This window comes from Balaenoptera physalus (assembly GCF_965194825.1).
Source record: "Balaenoptera physalus genome assembly, chromosome: X".
Taxonomy (NCBI): domain Eukaryota; kingdom Metazoa; phylum Chordata; class Mammalia; order Artiodactyla; family Balaenopteridae; genus Balaenoptera; species Balaenoptera physalus.
The window spans coordinates 24,796,647-24,809,434 of NC_138903.1; positions in this window are offsets into that span (position 1 = coordinate 24,796,647).

The window sequence follows — 12,788 nt, forward strand, 5'->3', positions numbered from 1 at the left end:
TATGTGTCCACTACCACAATAAGTTTCTATTACATACCCAGAAGAATGGCTAAAATTAAAAGAATGACAAAACCAAATATAGATGGGGGTGTGAGCAACCATAACTTGCATACATTGTTGGTGGGGGTGTGAAATGTTTTAATTAAAAGTTCTGGCAATTTGTTATAAAAATAACCATATATCATCTATCATATAGCACAGCTCTTCTTTTCCCAAGTACTTAACACAGAGAAATGAAAACATATGTTCACAATAAGATCTAAAAATTGTTCACAGTAGTTTTATTTGTAATAGCCAAAACTCAAAATATCTTGGGTGTCCATCAATTGGAGGATGGACAAACTGTGGTATATCCAGGTAATACAATAGACTACTGTTTAGCTCTAAAAAGGAATAATTTAATGAAACACTCAACAGTATGGATGGATCTCAAAATTATTCTGCTGAGTGCAAGAGGCCTTAAACAAAAGAGTGCATACTCTTTCCCATATTATATTCTGTCCTGTATTCCTAAGTGGTGTAATATATACTCCACTATTCAACTTACGTAAAATTTTAGGACAGGTAAAACTAATATACAGAGAGAAATATCAAAACATTATCTCTGGCAGAAGATCTAAACAGACACTTCTCCAAAGAAGACATACAGTGGCCAAAAATCACATGAAAAGATGCTCAGCATCACTAATTATTAGAGAAAAGCAAATCAAAACTACAATGAGGTATCACCTCACACTGGTCAGAATGGCCATCATCAAAAAGTCTACAAATAATAAATGCTGGAGAGGGTGTGGAGAAAAGGGAACTCTCCTACACTGTTGGTGGGAATGTAAATTGGTACAACCATTATGGAAACCAGTATGGAGGTTCCTTAAAAAACTAAAAATACAACTGCCATATTATACAGCAATCCCACTCCTGGGCATATATCCAGAGAAAACTCTAATTCAAAAAGATACATGAACCCCAATGTTCACAGCAGCACTATTTACAATAGCCAAGACATGGAAGCAACCTAAATGTCTATCAACAGAAGAATGGATAAAGAAGATGTGGTACAAAGATGTGGCACATATATACAATGGAATATTACTCAGCCATAAAAAGGAACAAAATTGGGTCATCTATAGAGACTGTCATACGGAGTGAAGTAAGTCAGAAAGAGAAAAACAAATATCATATATTAACGCATATATGTGGAATCTAGAAAAATGGTACAGATTAACCAGTTTTCAAGGCAGAAATAGAGACACAGATGTAGAAAACAAATGTATGAACACCAAGGGGGGGAAGGGGGGTGAGATGAATTGGGAGATTGGGATTGACATATATACACTAATACGTATACCTGCTGTATAGCACAGGGAACTCCACTTCTCTGTACAGTAGAAACTAACACAACATTGTAAAACAACTATACCCCAATTAAAAAAATTTTTTTTTTAATTAAAAAGTAGCCTATTCAAAGGGAAAAAAAATGACTTGCAGTCAATTAAAAATAGTTGGACATAAAAGGAGATCAAAGAATGCAACCCCCCCCAAAAAAAAGAACCAGAAATGACAGAAAATATAAACAGAAGCACTAATGAAAGAGATAATGATGTTTCAATTGTGAACTTTATATTCACATCTATTTATTTTACATTGACTATTTAAGTTCCTAATTTGCATCATTCTAAATAATTTTTAAAAAAAGATGTTGTACTTATATACAATGGACTATTACTCAGCCATAAAAAAGAATGAAATAATGCCATTTGTAGCAACATGGATGGACCTAGAGATTACCGTACTAAGTGAAGTAAGTCAGACAAAGATAAATATCATATGAAATCACTTATACGTGGAATCTAAAATATATGATACAAATGAACTCATTTACAAAACAGAAATAGACTCACAGATGTAGAAAACAAACTTATGGTTACCGGGGGGAAAGGAGGGGGGAGGGATAGATTGGGAGATTGGGATTGATATATACACACTGCTGTATATAAAATAGATAACTAATAAGGGCCTACTGTATAACACAGGGAACTCTACTCAATACTCTGTAATGACCTAAATGGGAAAAGAATCTTAAAAAGCGTAGATATATGTATACGTATAACTGATTCACTTTGCTGTACACCTGAAACTAACAACACTGTAAACCAACTATATTCCAATTAAAAAAAACATTATACCTGGGAGGGTAAAGGCCAGGGTTTTCTAGGAAGGGGCATGAAGGAACTTATTGTGGTTTTGTGATATTTTATGTCTCAATAGAAGACTGGGTTACACAGGTATATGCACTTGTCAAAATTCACCAAATGTGTATTTAAGATTAAAACAAATTTCACATCAAAAGAGAAAACCTGTTAAAAAAACAAGCAACAGGCCCCAAAAAGGAGTCACTTGTGCTAAGCCCCACATCAGGAAATGAAGACTTAATACCTAACCTAATTGCAGTTTCAACCTTTCCCAGGAGTGTAACCTAAACCTGTCAGTCTGGAACTTTCTGGTCAGCACTAGTGAGGTAATCCCCCTAAGACCTTGCTGACTAAAGAATGTTGCTTGCCATCCAGCTCTATAAGGATTGAGTCATTAGCTACTGCAGTCAGTAACCTTTAACACACCCTGAAAGGAGTTCAAGGTGGAAATCAGGAATGATACGCTGTGTGCTCTAGAAAAACTGTTAGAACAGCCCTTCAGATAGTTAGATATTTTCAGAAGAAATTTTTTTATGAACCTGGATGGTTGTATCTTCTCATACTTAGAAAAGAACTAAACCTATTAACTAAGATATCTGTTCCTGTGACTAGCAGCAATTTTCTACCGAGATGTGTGCTTGGTTGCACACACACCATTCACCAGAATCACATATATACTGACCTCCCCTCTTACCTCTTCAGAACAGTTTCTCAGAGCTATCTGAGTGGGTGCCTCCCAGGCTACAGTCCTCAGTAAGACACTGAATAAACTCCACTCACGCTTTTACACTGTGCGACTCTTTTAAGTCAACAACCCTTTCTATCCCCCAAAGAAAAACTAAGTAATCTGCTTTTCCTTGTCCCTGTCTATGAAAGCCTTCCATTTTGCACAGCTCCTTGGAGCTCCTTTCTATTTGCTGAATGGGATGCTGCCTGATTCATGAATTTTTTTTTTAATTAATTAATTAATTTATTTATTTATGGCTGTGTTGGGTCTTTGTTTCTGTGCGAGGGCTTTCTCTAGTTGCAGCAAGCGGGGGCCACTCTTCATCGCGGTGCGCGGGCCTCTCACTGTCGCGGCCTCTCTTGTTGCGGAGCACAGGCTCCAGACGCACAGGTTCAGTAGTTGTGGCTCATGGGCCCAGTTGCTCCGCGGCATGTGGGATCTTCCCAGACCAGGGCTCGAACCCGTGTCCCCTGCATTGGCAGGTAGATTCTCAACCACTGCGCCACCAGGGAAGCCCCATGAATTACTGAATAAAGTCAGTTTGATCTTTACATTTACTGAGTTGAATTTTGCTTTTTAATGCATGGCAAACAAATTTCACTTTAGTTAAGGATATACCTGCTGAAGTAGTTAGACAACCAAGTACTAATATCTGAATATCAATTTGAAATGCATAAAAATTAAGATGGATTAATCGTGTAGACAGATGAATTGTTAGATGTGTAAATTTAAAAGTATAATTAAATGTTAATACTACAGTCTTGGGAATATGGAAGTTCACAGTAAAATTCTTTAAACTTTTCTTTAGGTTTAAAATTTTTCATGATATAATTTGTAAAATATTGAGACAGAAAATATAGGAAGAGAAAGACCCCAGTAAGAAGGAACCAGGTAGCGAATTTTCTTTTCACTGACCTTGAATAACTTAACAGCTAAACATGGAAAATAAATTATCAGCTTCCAATTTCTGAGCTCAGATTTAAAGGTTGTGATCTTAAAAATTGTTTGCATCACCTGGAAGAGGTGTCAAGCAAATGACACCCACATTTGTGTGGAATCCAGTTGGGTACAGTAAACAAAATGATTGCCCTCTGCTCCCCCTCCCTCCAAAACAACAACAACAACAACAACAACCATAGAAAAAAAAAACAGAGGGAGAAGATTTTTATTTTTATGTTTCTGGTGTAGGGGAGCAGAATTTGCCAACCTAATATATGTCTCTTTGGTGTATTAATTGTTTTAAGCTGGTTATTTTCTGAGAAACAGCAGACAGAGGAATGACCCTGAAAACCAAGGAGTAGTTGCCCTTTTGTATAAAACATTTACATTTGTAAGGGAAATCACCATTTGTAAGCATGTCTCCCTCTCTGTACCTGGAAGAGGAGGATGACCAAATGTCAGAAACTCTTATCAAGGAGAAGGCAATGACTTAAATCTGCTTCACAATCACCCTTGTTTATCATACTTTTCCTAGTAACCTCCCACAACTATCCCCATCCTCAGCATTCTCTTTTGTTTGTAGCTGAGGATGGTATTTAAGGTGAGGGCTTTGGCCATTTTGGCAAGTTACTCAGTTTTTCTGGGTCTCTCCCATGTATATATGTTATTAAATTTTGTTTCATTTTCTCCTGTTAATCTGTCTCATGTCAATTTAATTCTCAGACCAGCCATAAGGACCTAGAAGGGTAGAGGAAAATTTCTTCCTCCCTGACACTGGATTCCACAAAATAGACAGGGATGAGTTAATAATTAAACTAGAGAGAAAGTATAGGGGAGAAAAAATAATTTTTCCTGAGATCCCCCTGTGAAAAAGACATATTTACAGGAGAAAAACAAACAGAAGTTTAATAGCATAGATACTTCCTATATACATGGGAAATACCCAGGGAAGGTGAGTAACTCCCCCAAATGGCCTAAGCCATCATCTTAAATACCATCTCAAGCAAAGATGTTGGGGGAGGGGTGCTGTTAATGGGACACTATCAGGAAACCCACAGTAACAAGTAACAATGCTAAGCTTGATATGCAGATTTAAGTCCTTGACTTTTCCATTGATAAGAGTTTATAGAGATTTAATCATCCTTCTCTTCCATTACAGACAGGGAGGACACCCTTACAAATGGAGATTTCCCTTATACATGTAAAAATCTCTTATAAAAGGATAACTTCTACTTGGCTTTCAGAGTTTCACAAGTGACTGCTGTTTTTTAAAAATAACAAGGTCAAAATAACCCTTAGCCAAAGAAGCATGTTTTGTGGTGGCAAACTCTGCTCCCCTTCAAGAGTAACTGGTAAATTATGAAAATCAATTTAAGAACAAAGACAATAATATTGCAAAACTTTAAATTAAAAGCATAAATCAGTAGTATCAAAACTATTATTAAGGGGCTTCCCTGGTGGCACAGTAGTTAAGAATCCACCTGCCAATGCAGGGGACACGAGTTTGAGCCCTAGTCAGGGAAGATCCCACATGCCGCGAAGCAACTAAGCCCATGTGCCACAACTACTGAGCCTGCGCTCTAGAGCCCGAGAGCCACAACTACTGAAGCCCGCATGCCTAGAGCCTGTGCTCTGCAACAAAAGAAGCCATTGTAATGAGAAGCGTGTGCACCACAACGAAGAGTAGCCCCCACTTGCCGCAACTAGAGAAAGCCTGCGTGCAACAACAAAGACCCAATGCAGCAAAAAAAAATAAATTAATTTAAAAAAAAGATGTTAAAAAAAACTATTATTAAAAAAATAGAAAAATCAGTGATATTTAAGGTATACTAGAGAAAATTCCATGGAATTTGAGAAGGACAAAAATGTGAATACTCCTAGAGAAAGGATGATAGGAAAATGAGTATGCTTAAAGAAAAAACTAAGACAAATGGAAAATTTTTCTTTTAATTACACAGATATACTGGAAAAACTTCTTTTAAATGAAGAAAAACATAAATATGCACAATTGAAAGTCTTAACACTTAAAAAGATTATTTAATAAACATTAACTATACCCAAAACCTATATTATGAAGTTATACATTTCCAATATTAAGAATGAATACTATAATCACCCAGAGAGAATCATATTAACCACAGGAAGGATAGAAAAAAGGCTGCATTAACTGCAATTCTCTCTTCTACAACTGTAACTGTTAGATGCCAATGAAGTAATTTCTACAGCAGAATCAAAACAAGAAAGCTTTTACCAGAAAATTCTATTCTGACTAGTCTTTCAGAAAAGAAGAGAATAGAAAAACAATCTTGAATTGCAAGGATACAAGCAAATTGTCACTTGTACCATGAAGAGCATATTTTTAAAGAAAGACTCAGAATTAAAATGAATACCAATTGTGTAGATAAGAAGGAATGGCTAACTTAACTTAAACAAGAATTCATTCTTAACATCTGGAAACAAGGGATATCAAACAGGATGTATTGGTCCTAATTCTTTTTTAAAAAAAAAAATCTGTGAGATAAAAATACAAAAATTACAATTTACATAATTTAGAGCGCAGCAATAGAAAACAAAACAAAGGAAACTTAAAGTCACAAAATAAAATAAATGGGCCTTTCAAAAGAAAGACCAGTCGTATCAGTTTTGACAATAAACACAAAGGGGATACAATTTATATATAAAATTAATGACTTTCAAGGTCAAGGAAAAAAAGCAAAAAATTAAGAAGGTGAACATATATTGTCTCAGCGATTGCCTTGAAACAACTGACTATAAATGAAAACAATAAAGACACACCATGCCAATGAAACAAAAAGATACAGTATTAACATCCACAATAATTTCAAGGCAGAATTATTAAGTGGGACAATGAACTTATTTTATGATGATAAAGGTCATTTAACATTATATTTATAAAATAAAGCACTTGTAAAAACAAGAAGAAATTGACAGAAACATTAAATTTTTATGTGATTTTTATACCAATATCTCAATTCTTGATAGATCATAATTTAAAAAACCAAGAATATAAAGATTTAAGTAATATTAAAAACAAAACTATGAGAAAGATATACATTTAAAATTAATGCCCTACAAAATTAGAATAAATTATTTTTCACTTTTAAGAAACAGAATTCAACTGAGTGAACTTGAAGATCTATTTTTCTTTATTCAACAATTCATGAATCAGGCAGCATCCAATTTAGCAAGCAGAAAAGCACTTCAAGGAACTGTACAAAATGGCAGAAAGGGGGTGAAACTGGGAAGTAAAAACCAAAAGAATTCTTTCAGGCAAGGCCACCTTCCTTTGAGGGAAGGTCGGGGTGTGGGAGGGAGAGTATCATGCAGGTTACCTCATTAGTTTTGATCAGGATACTCCAGACTGATTGGTCAAAAATTCCACTCTTGAGAGAGGCTGAAACTGTAATTAGTTTAAATTAAGTTGTGGTCTGCTGATGTGAGGCTTAGCACAAGTGACTCCATTTTGAGCCTGTTTCGTTTTTAAACATCAGATATCAAAGATATATGTACGGAAACAAAAGACCATATCATATGACCAAAGACAACTGCAATGAATTCCAAAATGTAAACATGAAGCAGATAAAACTTTGTGGTCACAATTGTATCAAAAGCTCAACAAGCATGAAAAGAAGAAACAAACCAAAGATACAGGATCCTAAATAAATAAGTTAAAGAAAATGTCAAAACTTCCATTGAAGAATATCCCAAAAATAGTGGGAATAAGAACACATAGTAACATCTAAGAGGATGTTGTTCTATATAGAGAACAACTGAGTCCGTCCAATAAGAATAAAGAAACTACAAAACAAATTAATAAAATTTCGCTTTAAAATGTTAGAAAATAAACAAAATGAATATAAAGAAATCAGAAGGAAAGTATTTATACAGATTTGACCCCTATAAAAGTAGAAATCTTCTCTTTATGACATACAAAACAGTAGCATTGAAAAATAATTCCCAAGCAACATGCATAAACTAGCCTAATCAAACTAGCTTAATCAAAGGAAAGAAGCAAGACCACAGTAAACTAAACCTTATAAACTGCTAATATCCTGGCAAGCCCAGTCTAGAGTTTTCCATTATCCCAACTTTACTAACCTTTTCAATAACCTTTAAAGGAGAACCAGAGTAAGTCGGAAGCAAGAAGTGAATGGATATTAGTTGTTCCTATATATTAATTTTTAGTCATTGAAAATCCAAATTTCCCTAAGGGTGTCATCATCATCATCATCATTATTTTGCATTAACTCCTTATCAAAGAATATAGTTTTAGTTTTATTGTTGACCACCAAGATGGGGGAGGAGGAGGGGAGTGGAAAAAATTTTTGTTAAAAGATAAATCTCCCTTCCCCTCCCCTCTCCCTCTTTGTTTTGGAATCCATTTCCTAAGAAACCCGTTTAACATTAAGCTATGGCCGATGCCTGCTCACTTCTGGCAGGCTAGGAAAAGAGTCATCACACTTACAGGGGTAATTGACCCAAATCATCGGGAGGAGGTCGGATTACTGGATTACTTTGTGTCTTAGAGATGTGGAAAGACCAGTAAAGACAACCACGATATTCTTCAGTTAGTCTCTTATTGACTTTCATGGAGAAGAAAAAGCACCTTAGAGTAGGGATATATTGGGGTGGGTGAGGGAATATAAACAGTGCAGAGAAGATAAAAGCACAATGCCTGAGAGATAATTTGAGGTTTTTCCCATGTATAATGGAGAAAGGCATCACTTGCTTTCTTTGGTATGGGAAGGATGGCAGCTGACTCTTGAGATATGGTTAGAAAATACAGAAAATCAGATGAAAGAAAAAATATCATTTTCCCACCCTGACAAAATATTTGTGCCTTGATACATTTTTCTCTGTATCTCTAATGAATATCATTTGTAATCAATTGGATATAAATTATTACTTTTATTATAAAAGTAATTTCTAAAAACATGGGAAATTATAATGATGAGAAAAACCATCACACAAAATCCCACCACCCAGATATAATGACACATCAATTTAGTGCATTTCTTTATTATCCTTATTACTGCATATTTTTATATAGTTTACATTATTCATACTGGATTTTTAAAAATAGTTAACTTGGGAATATTCATAAACCCTACATTGAAGATTTTTAAATGGTAGGGACAAAAATAAAGTAACAAAAAATGGCTCAACTTATCCAATATAATATTTACAGTTGCAGACAATCATTATATGTCTCTAACAAGAGTGAGGCTAGGGACTTACCTGGTAGCACAGTGGTTAAGAATCCGCCTGCCAGTGCAGGGGATATGGGTTTGATCCCTGGTCTGGGAAGATCCCACATGCCATGGAGCAACTAAGCCCATGTGCCACAACTACTGAGCCTGTGCTCTAGAGCTCATGTGCCACAACTACTGAAGCCTGCACACGCTAGAGCCCGTGAGCTGCAACTACTGAGCCCACGTGCTGCAACTACTGAAGCCCGCGTGCTTAGAGCCCGTGCTCTGCAACAAGACAAGCCACTGCAATGAGAAGCCCACGCACCGCAACGAAGAGTAGCCCCCGCTCGCTGCAACTAGAGAAAGCCTGCATGCAGCAACGAAGACCCAACGCAGCCACAAAAAAAAAAAAAAAAGAGTGAGGCTATTATAATTTTCTATTCAAGTGGGCTCTTGTGGATAGAGAGAAAACTCATTTTGGGCGCAATTTCATCCAGCAAGGTCTCCAAAACAGTTTAGTCATTATTACCAGTTACTGGTTTAGGACAGCAAAAGTAATTAGTTTATGTCATCCTCAAAAATGACAAGATTTTTCCACTAAACTGTGAGATAATTAAGCAAAATAAAACAAATAAAAAACCTTCTAGTACTAGACCAATCCTGTAATTATTGTTGGGAGAAAACTTCAGCAGGCATTGAAAAACATGCACTTTGAGCAGCAGAACTCATTTGGCAATAAATCATCCAGAGATATATTGCATTCAGGGCATTCAGCCTGTTCAGGAAAGTCAATTTATGTCATGATTTAACTAGTGTAGAATTTAGTATTAATTAATTTTGGAAAAAGTCTTCAAGTGGTATTTTGAAGAAAGATGCATGGGTAGTATATTTTCTAAACTCTTTACTCTTCAAGGATTAAATTATTTGTGTCCATGAATGAAGAACAATTTATCTTAGATCTTAACCTGAGATTCTCAGGTTACCATATTTTTCCCCTAGGAAGTCTAAAAGTATGAATTCACTGTCTTTTGGTACTTCACATTGAAAAAAAAAGTCTAAAGGCAGTCTTGCTTTCATTCTTTTCTAGATAATCTTTCTCTCTCCCTCTTCCTGGATGTTATAGACTTTTACACTTAACTTTGTAATGTATCTTATTTGACAAAGTATCTAGACGTAGTTTTCCTTACACTGATTTTGCTAGTGTTCAGCAACTGTTTTGATGTTCACCCTCAGGTTGCTTTTTGTTGTTATTGTTGTTCAAGAAGCAACTTGAACAACAAGTTGTATTTTGTATTTACGTTACCCACCCTTGGCATAACAACCATCTCTGCATATAGTAATCTCTTTGTCTTTTTCTTGATGTCTTATAACTTCTCAAGCAGCTCACGTATAATAGAGCATTGCAATTACAATCTGGTTTTACTTCTCATTAACACTACCTTGGTTCATATTGCCTAATTCATAGATTGTTGTGAAAATTAAATAATACAGCAAATATAAAGCAAAAAGGCTTATCACTGAACAAATGTGAATGTGTACAATATTGTATATTCTGTTTTTTATTTTTTCCAGAATGGATTTGTAAACTGCTACTCAATTTTATTTGCCCTGCAATCTTTTCTTATTTCTAATTTCACTTGTTTCACCTACTTTTATCTACCTCTTCTTTCAGTTACTTTTGTCTTTTCATTAGAGCATGGTGAATCCTGGCTTTCTTACACTTCAGCACATAATATTTGTCTTCTTGTATTCTTTCTGACTATCAGGTATTTCTGAAATGTTGGTTGCATTAATGTGGGCTCTTTTTTCCTTATGTATGCTCTGTCTTTGATCTTTCAGGATCTGTTTCCTTTATTCATGAGAATATCCTTACAGATCACCTATCTTTACTTTCCCCCACAGAGATGGGTTGGATTAGGGACAAAGAATTGATATTTAATTCTTCCAGAAACTCTTCTTCCAAAGAGACTAAGCTGCTACTCTTCAGCTCACTTCTCTAATAGGAACAGGGAGACAAATTAACAAAAAATTCTCCTATAAATAGTTATAGCTATTACATGCTAGAGTAGTGGTGCTTGGTCAGTGGTGATTTGGCCCCCCACAGACCCTTTAGCAGTGTTTGTAGACATTTTTGGTTATTTCAACTGGGTGGAGATGGGTGGTACTTTCATTTGGTGGGTAACGGCCAGAGATACTACTAAACTTCCTACAACATAGAGAAGAACACCACACAAGAAATAATTTTCTGACCCCAAATGTCAGTAGTGCTGAGGAAGAGAAGCCCTGTTCTTGAGCTTATGGCTCCCTCCTACCTTAATTATTTTAAGGAGAAATTTCAGGGGTTTAAGATATTTGTGCCTGAGTAAGAACTATGACTCCACGAAGATTATTTTTTTCCTCAGGAAATTTTCAGTCTGATTGTGCAGATTCTGACAACAATTCACAGTCCATTTCAAACTGTCAAGACCTTTTGATCAAGCACTTTACTGAAATCTTCAACGGAGACAGGGTTTGAGATCAAAGTTCACTTTATTTTAAATAAAATTTCTGTGATGTATCAGAAAATTACGCAGGATGTTCTCAAAGAACTGAAATGCCAGTTTGGCTGCTGAAAACATTTCGAAAGTGACAAATAACATCTGATCTCAGACATGATAACCTAAGGAAAAAAGTAAAGTCTTCTCTGAACTTGTTCTTTTTGAACAGCTGAAGTTTGAAAAAGAATAGCTAGGCTTTTATCTGCTAAATAGACATAAAAGCTTTTTAACCAAGCAATGAAGAGATAAAACTATTAAATGATAACTAAAATATATTTACTCAAATCATTGGAGGCAAGTCAAAATAACTGCTGCTTTTAAAAAAAAATGCTCTTCCTCTATTCTTTCAAACATTAGTTCAAATGATTCAGCATTAATCTAAGCAAAGCAAGCCCAGAGGGACAGATGGAAAGAATAATAACATGAGGAAAGCACAAGGCTATGTCAGAATCTATATGGTTTTAGAGACAATTAATTTAGTGAAATAAACACTGGAATCATGAATCATGTAGATATAGCTAGAGACAAAAAAACCCAAAAACCTAGTAACATCACACTAAAAATAGCTAGCTATTATAGTACAGTATCTTAATCTAACAGGCAGACACACCATAAACTTTAAGGAGTCATTTGGTGATTGTACATTTTGTCTCCCTAAAACTTTAAGTGTATCGTATCTACCATCATTAACTTTAATGGAAAAATCCACAAGGGTCTGGGATGTAAGAATGGAAATTATTTGGGGATAACAGGAAAACCACGTATAGGCAGAAAATTATGTTAACTATTAGAGTATAATTTTATATTTAAGAACAAAAATAAATAATTGACATAACGCTATCTATAAAAAGAAAAATTGGAAAAAATCACTTTAGCAGACAGAAATACTTGAAATAGTCGTTAACTAGGAAGAATGTGTATAATGGATTGTGAAGGTTTATGTAAATCAGAATTAGCCGTGTATTGGAATATCCAGCATTATAGGTGTGACAATTCTTCCCAAACTGATCTGTAGAACCATTAAATTTACAATAAAAATCCCAGTAGGTTTTAATTTGGTTTTCTTTCTTTTTTTTCTGAGTGGAAATGAACCAGCTGATTCTAAAATGTATATGGAAAAAAACCCCTAAATCAATCTTAACAAACTGGGAGAAGTTATTGTATATCAACACTTACGATA